The 14,532-nt window shown below is 40.4% G+C and overlaps 1 protein-coding gene and 1 pseudogene across 1 annotated transcript in view; both read right to left on the bottom strand.

Annotated features, from left to right (window-relative positions):
• The window catches only part of LOC141591760 (beta-amyrin synthase-like), a 47,399-nt pseudogene extending 44,408 nt beyond the window's left edge, over nucleotides 1-2,991 (bottom strand).
• The window catches only part of LOC141591758 (beta-amyrin synthase-like), a 232,564-nt gene that overhangs the window by 60,087 nt on the left and 157,945 nt on the right, over nucleotides 1-14,532 (bottom strand). The gene's annotated exons all lie outside the window — the stretch shown is intronic.

The following is a 14,532-nucleotide window of genomic DNA, read 5'->3' as shown; positions in this document are numbered from 1 at the left end:
CCTGACACTAGGATTTGCACTCTTGGCTATGTGTATCTCTTATGTGGAGGTGCAATATCATGGAGAAGTCAAAAATCCGAGTTGCTTTCGGATCCACCATGATGGCTGAATATGTGGCATGTTATGAGGCTTCAATTCAAGGAACGTGGTTGCGTAATTTTGTCTCACAGTTTGGTGCTTTAAGTTTTATCTTTAAGCCACTACTTATCTACTGTGACAATGAAGCTGCAACATTTTTCTCAAAGCATGACAGGATAACCAAAGGTTCAAAACACATGGACCTCAAATACCTATTACTAAAGCAAGATGTTAAACTAAAGAAAATTGTCGTCGAATCAATAAGTACAGATTTACAAGTGGCAGACATATTTACGAAAGGACTACCTACACCAACTTCTCAGAAACAGACTGAGAGTATGGGTCTTACAGATAGTTCCTAATTTTTTCATATTATGCCATTTGATTTCTATTTATGCACGAAAAGTATTGAGCTCTATATATAACGTTTACATATGCCTTTTCTGTTTTCTAATGTGTACACCTCAAGTATTAGATGAATAAAAAAGAATAAGTCTTTTATACAAGACATTATGTGACCATTACGATACTCTAGATATGAAAGTTATTAATGTAGTAGTACATGGAAGTAAACATGTTGCAAAATAACATGTACACGCCATGACTCCCATTGATCGCTAGATTATCCAAGACACTTATGATAACCAATTAAGAAATTTTAGCATATCATGCACGCCTTATGATTTTAATATGAAAATACTAAAGTATCTTACTAATGACCAAGTGAGAGACTGTAAGAAAACATCTATGTAATTCATGACAAAAGATGTTATTAGTCTTACTCATTTTATGGTCATTAGTAAGAGATGTTTCTTTTGTAAATAATGAACATGTTACAATTCAAAAACATATGTTTCATATTAATTTGCTAATAAACATAAAGGGTTACACATCAAAAAGTAAGTTTCACTCTTAATTAAACCTTGATGGAAGGTTAATATTAAGTTGTATGTTATGAAATTTGGTCCTCTCTTTTCCTATAAATAATGACCTTTGTCCATCACAAAGATCATCACAAAAAATATTACAAACACATACATTAAAGGTTTATAGGCAAAGGGAGAGAAACATCATTTCTCAACTACGGGTTTATTATTTAACAAAGCTTATTATCATCATGTTGTCCGGAGGTTTGTTCTAATATGATTAAAATAAAATTACATTTGTGATAATCATATAATTCAAGATCTTAGGGTTCATGTGTTATATATGACTTATATATTTAACATAGTAAATTTTCAAAAACAAATTGGCATTAATTCCAATCAGTGTCGTAACTGATAGTCATGACTTGGTTATTGTAGCTTGAATGCGGTTAATTTGCATCTATCATAAATACTAGCCATACTGCAAACCACACGAAGTAATAACTTGAGTGGTTAAGATAAGTGACATGCGCATGTCTAAGTAATAAGATGGATGGATTACCTTCTGAATAGATGCCAAGGTTATGTATCGACTTTCTTCATCTTCATAATGTATATGATTCATGGTCACTTGTAACGCCCTCTCTCGTACCAACTTGTTGAAAGGCCAACGCGTTAGAAGAGGTTCAGTCAATATGTAAACGGTATCCCACATTAGATGCTTAATTGACGATTGAGGGTAGTAAACATCCTCCTGCATCAGTTAATAATCAATCAATCAATATCTATCTATATTATTAAAGGAAGCTTTTTTCGAGTAGTCACCAACTTTTATGAACTTCTGAAATTTAAAATAAATATAGAAATTCAACAAAAGATATAATTTCAAATAGTGTTAGGAAAATATAAGTGTCGAAATAAATATAAAGGGCATTACCGGTGCACATAAATGACGAACTTTTTTCCAATTGATTTGTTCAAAGGGTTCATCGAAGAGTTCCTCCCTAAGTTGCATAATGAGAGGTGTTATTGGACCAACGAACCTCTTCCCGTATAAGTATGACATTGGCATGTAAATCGTACGGCATAAACACCACATCTTCCCTGCACAAGTGCACAATATCAGCATAAAATCAAAGACCGTTTGATCATGGAAGACAAGAGAATGTTTGGTGAATGCTAAACCTGGAGATACGGGCATGAAAGAAGGAAGCATCAAAAACTCAGGCGGCATTGGGTTGTTTCCCGACCAATCAAATAGACCGAGTATCTAAAACATATATGAACTAATTGATTAAATCATACAATAGGTGTCCTACAAAGTTGTCCTATGTAAGATAACTTACAGAAAGCCAAGTCTTGCCCCAAGAGGGAATGTGAGTAACACTACCATGGTCAAGGATCCATTTACGAGCTCTAGGACACGCGTTGTCGTCTCCTTCATCAGGACCAACTCCTAGCATTCGCAAACATATGTAGTTGAGCCCTGTACAGAACATTGTGCTAGGACCTTCTATGTGCAATCCCCACCCGCCATCTTCATTCTGATTAAAAATCAGCTCATTTATATGACTTAAAATCCAAAATGGAGCAGTTTGCCTGCAATGAAACTAATTTTACGAACCTGGTGATAGTAAATACTACGAAGAATTTCATTGCGGTGGTGTATCGAGAAAACAGAGTTGAGATGTCCCGTGATGTATAGGCAAAAAACCTGCATGGCATTGCCATTCGACATATACATGTAAATTCAAGCCTGGGATCCGTTAGCAGTTGGGTGTTTGTTGTACACAAACTTTGGAAATGTAGGTTAATTCGCATAATCTGTGTGATGAACATATATTTGAAGACTGACCAAGGGAGGGAGGTAAAATTGAGAGCCGGCAAATTCAGCAGGCCAGTGACCGTGGTCGGACTGCAGGGCGGTCAAGAAGTTCGCGGCTCTCTTTAACGTCGTCGTGGCAGTTTCGTAGGTGATTTCCTCCCCGTCTCCCACCTTCATTTGTGGTATACTTTGTTTGAAGTTTTTCTCTCTTAAGAACTGCATTTTAATAACGGAAAATGAGTCACACAGTTCTCATACCCTGTTATGAAACCATCTCAAGATCGGTTTATACTCTAACACTGTCTCCCTAGAGTAACAACATTCTTTTACCTCATAATGTTGTAAGTTGTAACTCATCTGACTTTTTCTTTTGCCATCCAATTCAGGAGTCGTTTGGTTGCATGCAGGAATTTCCATTGCCTAGGAAGTGAAAGATCACATGAAGTTAGAATTCATGTGAATTAGAAAATGTTGTTTGGTTGCATATAGGAATTTCAATTCATGTAGGCATTCCCACTTACCTAGGGGGACCTAGGTAAGCAACTTCCTCCATTACGGAGGAATTAGAATTCATGGGAAGTTCCAATTCATGTGAATTGGGGTAACCAAACAAGTTACCCATTTTGCAATTCACATGAATTGTACTTCCTGTGTTTTTTAGCGGGTAACCAAACGACCCCTCAATTTTACTTTTATTTTCAACAAAATCACATTGAAATAAACATGTATGCATATCAACGACAATATATAACAACAATAAGAAGTCGGTATAGCAGACGCAGGCGTGCTAAAACTGCCTAAAAGGGTGCAAATTTCTATCTTGGCAAAATGAGAATTTGTGGTGATAATATAACTCCCCTTTCACTTGACTTCCCATTTGCTCTCCCACTTGCTCCTTGTAAGAGGTTACAAGCTTATGATGGAATAGTGACCGTGACAAATAAGAATTTGTAGTGGTGATTATATAGGCTATATGCAACGCTAGACCTGACAAGATTAACACAGCCGAATAATCGAATCCGAATAACCCGACCCGACACTCGAACTTGACTTGAACCCATGTTGACCTCAGCCTGGTATAATCCGACCTGAATGTTTATTGTTGTACCCTAATTATTATCCATAAATAACTTGATAATAGTTGACCCGAAAAAGACTCGGCTTGACCCGAACTGTTGCAAATTCGAAATTGAACCGACTAGAACGGACCCGGCCCGAATTCGACCTCATTGACATGTTTGTCTGGTCTATACAACGCCATAAAAGACCACCACAAGGTTTGACTTGGAAACAGTTTGACCTGACAATATAATACTCCTCCGTCTCAGTCAATAATTTACATTTACTTTATTTCCCACTAACAAAATAAAGCAAATATAAATTATTTACTGGGAGAGATGACGTAGTAGGAGTTAAAGTAAGTAAAGAAGAAACACAAACCTGAAGGCGCCATAGAAGATCACCACAAGGCTTAACCTCGAACCGATTCCGATAAAAGTTAAGACGGGCTTCTTCAACTTGTTGGATAGCTTCAGGAGTACCATAATCATAATCAAATTCCCATGTTTGACGTCCTACAAAGTTATTAGTACTCGTTAAATATGGATCATTTGCACCTTCTCCTATCTTTAACCTCCACATTTATTTTCTTCTTATTAATCTTATGTTTATATAATTAAGCTTCACAATCTGGACCAAAAAATTCCATGATTAATCGTATATATGTAGAGTGCAATGGTAGATATGTAATATTGAGTGAAAGTTACGTCACCGTTGGCCAGCAGAACTCAACTGTTGTAGTGTAACATGTAGGCAAATCGTTTATTTTAAGTATCGTTTTAAATTAATACTGTAGACGGATTTACAAATAAATAAGAAAATCATAGACGAAAGTTGAAAATTCGATTACAATAAAACTTTGTTTTACGCAACTATCTGTCAAAATTAATATTCCGTACAATTTGTTTGTTTATGACCGTCGTGATTTTTATACTAAATGTATAAAAGAAAAAAGCAAAAATTTTGTTTTAAATATTCTAGCAAAATAAAATTACCCGTTTTAATGTTAAATAAATCGCGAAAGTGGTAATTAAACTCCTTAATTTATAGGACTTAATTTCACAATTAAACATAGTTAAAGGACTTAATTACTACTTTCGCGTTAAATAAATGAACTAACCGAACCATTTCATATTGTACCGACTCCAAAATCTCAGTTTACCCGCTCGAGTGGAACGTACGTCAGTAAGGTCACCGTAATAACACTACAAAAGGTCAGATTTAACGGTTCCACGTGTGATGTCATCATGCATGGTATTTAAAGTAAAGAGAGAAAAACGTGTAGGAAGAATTTTTTATTTTAAAATTGCGAGTCAACTAATGCACCATCCGAATTGTGAGTTGTGATATTAATATAGCAAAGCAAAGTTTTTTTTTTTTTTTTTTTTTTTTTTTTTTTTTTTTTTTTTTTTTTTTTGCGAAAGAGGGCAAAGCCCCAAACTAACTACTAGCTATTACACGGGGGGTAGTAACCCCAAAAATGTCCTCCCTAAGGATAGGACGAAGTTCATTAAGAGGAATATCTAAATGCGTAATTAACGGGTCCGCGTTTACTCCGTTGTTGGCCAAGAAATCAGCTGCCCTGTTAGCTTCCCGATAGGTATGCTCCAGCTTGACTCTCCAATGTCCTCCTCGCATTAAATCCTTACATCTCTTGACGATGAATTTCAAGCCATTGCATACTAATTGATCTTCATTAATGAGCTCGACACATGGGGAATTATCCATATTAATGATAAGTCTTGGAATATTGAGTGACTTGGCTCGCTCTAGCCCTGCTAGCAAGGCCAGGAGTTCCGCCTTCATAGAAGAGCACGACCCACACGAGAAGAAATAAGCAGTAATAAAGTTGCCGGTTTCATCCCGAATTATTCCTCCTCCTCCAGCAGGACCAGGGTTGCCCTTTGAGGCACCATCGGTGTTTAAAAGTAGCCACCCGTGTGGGGGGGGGGGGGGCGTCCAGCGAATGAACACTTCCGTTCTTGGGTTGCGTGGGATAGGCATGAAGATATTGTGTCGATCCAAAGCTAGCTTTGTGGACTGAAATTGTTGGTACAAGAACTCTCTCGGTTGCAAAGGATTTTCGCCCTCCCTTACGAACACTATGTTGTTCCGCCACTTCCAAATCCACCAACATGTAAGGGCAAAGTACATGGGCCAGTCCTCAATGGATGAGTCGATGTCATTGCTAGCATTTTTTGTGAGCCATGTCATAAAGGGAGTATTAAAGAAGAAAGTGTTGGATGGATTCACACCAACTAATTGCCAAATTTCCTTCGAAACATAGCATGAGCGAAGAAGGTGTTCTACCGTTTCCTCTGAAGCGTGACATCTCGGGCATCGTGGGTCATCCCCCATATTCCGTCTAACGCGATTAACATTTACTATAAGCCTCCCATGGGCTGCTAACCAGAGAAAGACACGGGCTCTTTCTTTGTGACCGCGCCAAATGGTACGCCAAACCGGTGATTTGGGAATTTGATCGTAATCAACTCCTTTCAAATACCCTAAGGCTGATTTAATGGTGAACTTACCCGATGAGGTTCCTTGCCAGTATAAAGAGTCCTCTAAGCTCGGATCGTTAATAAGGGAAATCGATGCAATTTTAAGGAGTATATTTTGCGGCAGGAAATCCGCGAACAAGTCCCATTTCCAACCGTTAGATTCGCACCACATCTCGCTGACAGTAGCCCCTAATATATCGTCTGGAATCGGAGCTATAGCATTATCAGATAAACAAAGGCCGTCCACCCAATTATGATCCCAAAAAAGTGCCCGTCTCCCATTTCCCACAGCTGTGGCCGTGCCTCTCACTATGGTTTTGGATTGTGACGATATCCCTGCCCATACATTAGACATATTTTTCTTTGGTTGAAATATGTCTATATCACATCGATTACTGCAATATTTGGCTCGGAGAACCCGCGACCATAAACTTTGAGGTTCAGCTAAAACTCTCCATCCTAGCTTTGTTAAGAAAGCTGCATTAGCTTGTCGAGCTGAAACCACCCCTAGACCTCCACGGGATTTCGGCTGTTGGATGGTCTCCCAGTTAATTAGATGAATGGAATTTTTATTTTCATCTCCTCCCCAAAGAAAACGACGAGATTTTCTGTCGATTGAATCACAAATAGACTTTGGGATTTTAGCTGTCTGCATGCTATAATTGGCTATAGTCGAGAGGGTAGATTTGACCAAAGTTTCTCGACCAGCTAAAGATAATTTTTTCGTAGACCATCCTGCCAATCGGTTATTTACTTTGTCTTCTAGGTGCTCGAAAGTATGTCTTGTGACCCGGCCATTTATAGTGGGCATGCCGAGGTAAGTTCCCAGGTCAGCTGTTTCTTCAAATCCGAGGGTCGTGCTAACTCTATTCCGGACCCCCTCTTCGGTGTTGCTAGAAAAGAAAACCCGAGACTTAGCTATGCTGATTTTTTCCCCTGACGCTTCACAGAAATTATCTAGAACATATTTCATAACTAAAGCTTGTTCCTCCGTCGCTTCCCCAAATATTACCATATCGTCTGCAAAAAACAGATTGGTAATGCTAGGTCCATTTCGACCGATGACTATGGGCCTCCAATTTTTGTTACGCACTTCAAGATCGATAGCTTGTTGTAATTTTTCCAAACACATGACAAAGAGATAGGACGAAAGAGGATCACCTTGTCTTACACCTCGAGAAGGAGTGAACTGCTCAGTCGGTTCCCCATTCCATAGAATCTGCATCCTCGTGGTGGTTACGCATTCCATGACTACATCGATTAAAAGACCCGGAAACCCCATATCCTTCATCGTATCGTATATAAAGGACCAGCGAAGTCTGTCATAGGCCTTCTCTAGGTCTATCTTGATAGCCATAAACCCTTGCTTTCCCTTTCACTTCCTCATCGAATGAATTGCCTCTTGAAATACAACAATATTATCCGTGATTTGCCTTCCTGGTACGAACCCGCTTTGTGTCTCAGAAATTAGAAAAGGTAGAACCCTTTTTATTCTATTAGCGAGAGTCTTACTAATAATTTTGTAGGCGACATTGCACAAGCTAATAGGCCGAAATTGAGAGATAGTCTCCGGGATATTTACCTTAGGGATTAAGACTATGTGTGTATCATTTAGGCCCTCTGGCATGCCTTTACCCTCCAAAGCCTTAAGGACCATATCGCAAAGGGACTCAGCTACAATGTCCCAATTTTTACGGTAGAAAAGGGCTTGGTACCCATCCGGTCCAGGCGCTTTCAACGCTCCCATATTATTAATCACCCTTTCTATTTCCGCAATATTAAATGGTCTGGTTAGCCATTCCCAGTCCTCGTTCGAGAAGTCTTGAAATAATTCCCACGGAAGTTTGTCTTCGAAACTGGTAACCTGTTCCTCGGTGTATAGCCGTTTATAGTAATCTACTATAATTTTCTTGACTTCAGTTGGCTCTTCGACCCAATTTCCATCTCCATTTTTCAGCGTGGTTATGCGATTTTTCCACCTACGTACCAAAGTGCTTACATGGAAGTATGACGTATTTCTGTCCCCGTCTTTTATAAATTCCATACGAGATTTTTGGTACCAAAGAGTCTCTTCTCTATCCAGTACTTCGTCTAGTTCCCTTCGAAGGCGAGCTTCTAGTTTAATAAGATAGGAAATCCGTTGTTTTGAAAGCTCTCTCTGACACCCTTCAATACGTGCAAAGAGTTCCCGCTTCTGTCGAAATATATTACCAAACACTTGCTTGTTCCAGTTTTGAAGTTTCGTGGATAGCTCTTCCAGCCGAGAAGGGAAAATACCTTCTGTTGGCCAGTTTTCAACCACAAATTCCTTGAATTTCTCGTGTGCCATCCAACATGCTTGAAAAAGGAAGGGTTTGTTGATTGCTTCCAGAGGGGCAAAACCATTAGGTGAAATTAGAAGAGGACAATGATCGGACTGAAAGGCGGGGAGGTGCCTTACCATCGCATCCTCAAACATAGTTCCCCAATCCGAGTTACACAGGGCTCTATCAAGTCTTGCACTCTGTCGCGTATCTATTGAATTCCCTCGAGCCCAAGTATGGGGAGGACCCGTGGATGCAAGCTCGATAAGTTCACAGTTGTCGATCCATTCATTGAACTTTTCGCACCTTCTTTCCATATTTCGATTCCCTCCATGTCTTTCGCTAAGTGATCTTGTCTCGTTAAAGTCTCCTGCGAGGAGCCATTGATGATTATTTGACTTGGCAAACCTCTCTAATTCGGACCAAAGAGCCCGTCTATTTGATGGGTCTGGACTGGCGTAAACAGCTGAAAAAAACCATGGATACTCTCCATTACGAGCAACTTCAATTGTGATGAATTGCTCATGCTCCATAATTGGGGTGACAGTGACAATACTCATTTTCCAATATAACCAAATTCCTCCGCTATACCCTACAAAGATTGACCCGGGATTGTCCGTCATAGCCAAGTATTTGGCCAAGCTTCACTTTGCGTGTTCTGGGCCCATATGAGTTTCGACCAATGCAAGAAACGAAAGGCCGATACGTCTTAACTACTTCCTTAATAGCGTTAACCTTTTTTTTACTACCTGTCCCTTGGACGTTCCATACCATGAATGTGATATGGGGTAGGTTAGGACACAAGTTCGGGATTTGTGTACTCATAAAAACTGGTAGATAATTAAGAGATGATAGATACGCGCGACTTACGAGTTTGAGTAACTTATCAATACTCCATGGTATCGATAACTCCATCACTAGCTTCGAGGGACTCCCCTTCATTCCTTCGATTTTGACATCCATCACTGGACATTCCGAAATCATCACCCCCATATAAGGAGCGGCCATCTCCGGCCACACTCCTATCGTTGTCTGTTGGGTTGGAGGTACTACCACTATCTGTGGGTGCTGTGGTAGGCACCTCGGTTGTGGAAGGGGGCGGTCGAGATAAGAAAAGTAGGGATGAGGGTTCGAGAATTGGTAGTTCATTATTAGGCTGAGATACTGGAATTGCGTTCTCAATGTTCTTCTTCGGGGGTTGAATGCTATGGGTATCGTAGCATTTTGTGTAGAAAGTTCAACTGCTCCCATTTTGTGTACCAACTAATACACCATGTGAATTGTGATTAATAGCACAAGCAACGATGCATATCGTAAATTACGTTCATGTGAGTGTACCGTGTAAGCGCATTCACATTCGGTCACTCCAAATTTAATAAAGAAGATTGGTGAAAATAAGAGAGTGGAAATTGTGATTTAAGGGAGTTGATCGGGTAAAACTCGTCCAATTTGAATAATTTGATTTAAATGACTGGATTTATACTAAAATAGGGGATTTAAGTTTGATCTGGTCACATTCAATTTGACCCAGGTAATTATTATCATATATACTAATTATTATTTATAACTAATTTGACAACAAAATCCCCGAAAATGACCTCGATATGAAGTGTCTAGAATCTTTGCAAACCTGAAATGAGCTGACCCCTACTCGACCTGATTGACCCGTTTACCAAGTCTACAAGAGAGCATCCGCATTTTATTTCAAAACAATATGTATGGTGAAATAATAGACATTAATAACTCTTCATTTTGGCGTGATTTTGACCTTTTAGCATGCAAAATCTTGCTAATTGTTTTAATTAACGATATTTCAGCAATATATGCTAATTGTTAATTTGTTTTTGTTAACGATTTCAGCAATAAATAGCATAATATCTCAGTGAGCAACTTTGTGAATTCAAAGAAACATAGTTAAACGCAAGCTTTTATACAGTCCCATGGTGAATGACATAAGCAAACGACATAACTATGCAAGACTTTACCACTCTAGACTCAATTCTTCTCGATAGGACGGCGATAATAATACAGTCCCAGTCTAAAACTGGCCAGACTCTCGCGATAAACATTTCTCGATTTGAAATTAGATAAACGTTTCGCATCCAAGACTCGATGCAACAGGACGGAAGCCGAGTACCCCGAATGCGACAGAATGGCACGAAAGGAGTGGAAAGAGACTGAGCATACCAAACTCGGCAGAATGGCACGAGAGTGGCATAAACAATGTCAAGCTAGTATATAATACACAATAACACTATCATAAGAGACAACATGACCAACAATAAGTGTGAACCCATAACATGACTTAAATAACCAATAAAAGCGAACATGGTAAACATGGGAGAAACATCCAAAACCCGTCATTTAACGTGTAAATAAGACTTAGTTAAGGTGTTATAATGTTAAACAAGTGACAACGTATCATGCACATTGGAATCAAGATTAAGAAGCACCATCAACAAGAAGCATATACCCCAATCCAAAACCACAGATTTAGAACCTGACTACAACAAGGGTCTAATTTAAACGGACATAACTTCGTTTATTGAAAAGAAAATCAGGCGAAACCACGTAGAAGTGATATCTTGTCCTCTTACGGTTCTAACAGTAGGTCACAAGCCTAAAACAATCAAACAACGAGGGAGATATGGCCATTTTAGAAAGATGCGACAGTGCAGGAAAAGTTTATACCCGACCGGGTGAAATTTCACCCCTCGGCTGCAAAACCCAAAAACACATATTACCGGAACAGGTTAAGTTTTACCCTCGGTGACACACGGGTTAAGTCTTACTCAAGGTCCTTTCGTCTAATCAAAATGTGAAAGAGGCCACATGGGAACCCGAGGAAGCCATGCGAGAACGTTTTCCTAGACTTTTTGATCAGGTATGTTTGGTTACGGGGACGTAACCGTTGTCTTTTAGGGGGGTAGGAGATGGTCGCGGTTGTGTTTTGTCTTATTTTTGAGTCGGGTTAGTGAGTTTTGTGGTGTCTTGTGTGGTTCTTTGGTGTTGGTAAATGTTTGTTAGTGTAGTCTTTTTGCGTTGTGTAGTGTCTTGTTTAAGGGTGGAGTGCGAACTTCGGGACGAAGTTCTTTTTAAGGGAGGAAGACTGTAATACTAGGGATTTTCTTAAGTGACTACTCGACCGAGTAGAGCCTACTCGGCCGAGTAGTGCTGTTGGTATGGTTTGTTTCGGTTCTGTCGAGCAATACTCGGCCGAGTATAGTGGATACTCGAACGAGTAGAGGATACTCGGCCGAGTATACACTTTACTCGACCGAGTATCCGGTCTGGCGAAGCGTATTTTGACGGTTTGATTAGGGAATGTTTAGGGTTATTTTTATATCCCGCGTCAGTTTCTAAAACCTTATTTTCAAACTTCATCATTTCTACGATTACCCTAATCACTCCCTAATCACTTCCTAATCATTCCCTAGCATCGTGGTGTGTGCGATCTTCGTGGTTCTTGTGTATAATTCCTCATTCTACTGTTGGTAAGTTCTATTTCTATGTTGTTTGTATTCTTTGGGGTTACTGTATACATATATGGAATTGGGAATATGGGGGATTATGCAATGTGTAATTGTGTTATGTGATTATTGTATAGGAGAAGACTTCGTAGAGGAGCCTTTCTGATTGTTCGAGTTTCGTTCTACTGTTGATTGCTAAGGTAGGGTTTCCCTACTCATTTTACTGTTCATTGTTAAGACATGTTTGTTTTGTAAATATTGTTATCTGCTGATCATCGGAGTATGGATGTTGTGGTGATGGTGTTGGTGTGGAGATGTTGTGACGGCTGTGATGTTGTGTGATTGTGATTGTGGTGGAGTCACTTGCGGGAGTGGCTTCACACCCTAGTTCGCCCTCCGTGGAACCCGCCACGGGAGGGGATGTGCACATTAAGGGACAGGGATTGTTAGTCGCTCGTTGATGAGCTGGATTACGTGGGAGCGGCTGCGGTCACCCACTGGCGGCGAGGATTACCTGTTGCGATGGATAATCTCGCAGGGCTACACACCTTGGTGTTTAGTCGGTTACTTTGTGAGATCGGAAGACTGGGGTTGGAGGATGATCAGCTAGTTATCTCATTTGTCTGTCTTATATTGATTGAGTAATACTGACCCCGTTATTGTTTGTGGAATCTGCGGTGATCTATTCGGGGATGGTGAGTAGGCTTGACAGGTATTGCTAGTGGTGAGCTTAGGGCAGTCGTGGGAGCGTTATCATCACCAGTTATAGCATCACCGTCCGAGTCTTAGTTTTGATTTCATTAGTTGTCAGACATTGAAGTTGTATTTGTTGAATCAGTTTTTGGATTTTTAGTTTGATGTAAACTTTAACCCTTTATGGCATTTAATAAATGTGCTCAGTTCAAAAGCTTTTGATATGTACTAACCTCGAGAAACCGAGATGGTAACACACTTTCATGGTAGGGTGGTCCTGGTAAGGCACCTTGGTATGAGGGGGTGTTACAAAGTGGTATCAGAGCCGAAGATTCCGGCACCTAAACAAATGAATTTAATGAACTTAGGGAGTCTAAATAAAATGAACCCGGAGAGAGTTGTTTGGAGCTACCTCAAAGACTCGGGAGACGTCCCGGAGTCGCAATTTGGCCCTCATTAACTCGAGCCGGTCACATGGGGAAGTGTGATGAGAGTTGTGTCTTGTATGTGCATGTTTGTGAAGGTTCCTGTTCATGATAATTGATGGTTAAGAAATGTATATGTGCAATTTGTAGTTTGGTGATGTGAGAAATAGTTGAGGGGACGGGTTTGTGAACTGTTGGTGTATCAGATTTAGCTTGTGCATGATTTGTATGATTATATATTTATAACGTGGCATTCAGTTCCTGTTGATACATGTTTGTTGGGGGAAATAGAAAGCATGATAAGGGACTTTTACTGTTTAAACCCGTCTACAGTATGGCTCGGCCGAGCAGGGCAGGTACTCGACCGAGTAGGGAGTACTCGGCCGAGTAACCAAGCACTCGACCGAGTATTGTTTGACAGTGAGTAGCAATGGCTACTGTATGTGTTTACTTGACCGAGTAAGAAGGTATACTCGACCGAGTAGTGACTACTCGGCCGAGTATTGTTTTTACTCGACCGAGTGATATTTCTGGGTTTTTGACGTTAGCTACTGGAGTCGAATACTCGACCGAGTATCTAGGATACTTGACCGAGTAGTCGTTACTCGACCGAGTATTGTAGTATACTCGGCCGAGTGTTCCTTTGGTGGAAGAGTGTTACATTTTGAGCTGTAGGCTTTTGTGCTTACGTTTCCTTGTTTCTTATCAGCTCAAAATGCCGCCCAAAAGAACCCCCGCATAGATCCAAGCTTCTGAGATGACTCTTGATGAGGTTGCTCGCATCATTGAGCAACAAGAGGCTCTCCTTGAAGCTCTAAGAAATGTGGGAAAAGGGAATGAGAAGCCGATGGATGCTACTCAGCTCAGCATCATCATTGCTCGCTTCAACCCTCCCACATATGAAGGGGTAGGTGAACCAAAGCTACTCGAGAAGTGGCACCGTGAGAGTAAAGCTCTCATGGAAATGGTTAAGTGCCACGAAGACATGATCGTCGAGCAGGTAGTGTACTACCTGAGAGGTGAAGCTGCAGTTTGGTGGCAAAACGTCAAGGAAGATGCTAGAGCTTATTACCAGGCTGAGGGTCTGGGAGCTATTCCTTGGTCCGGGTTGAAGAGCACTATGAGAGAGTAGTTTGTGCCGGAGCATATCCGACACAAGATGAGATCCGAGTTTGATTCCTTCACCATGACTGAGGAGATGACAGTCACTGACTACTATCATCAGTTTCTAGAGCTATCTCGTTATGTTGACGACATGCAGCTAGGACCGAGGGGTTTAGCTCTCCGTTTTGAGAGTGGTTTATCTGCC

This window comes from Silene latifolia, chromosome 7 (assembly GCF_048544455.1).
Source record: "Silene latifolia isolate original U9 population chromosome 7, ASM4854445v1, whole genome shotgun sequence".
NCBI lineage: Eukaryota > Viridiplantae > Streptophyta > Magnoliopsida > Caryophyllales > Caryophyllaceae > Silene > Silene latifolia.
Note: the sequence above shows the minus strand (reverse complement) of the source record. Positions and strands in the feature narration are given on the sequence as shown.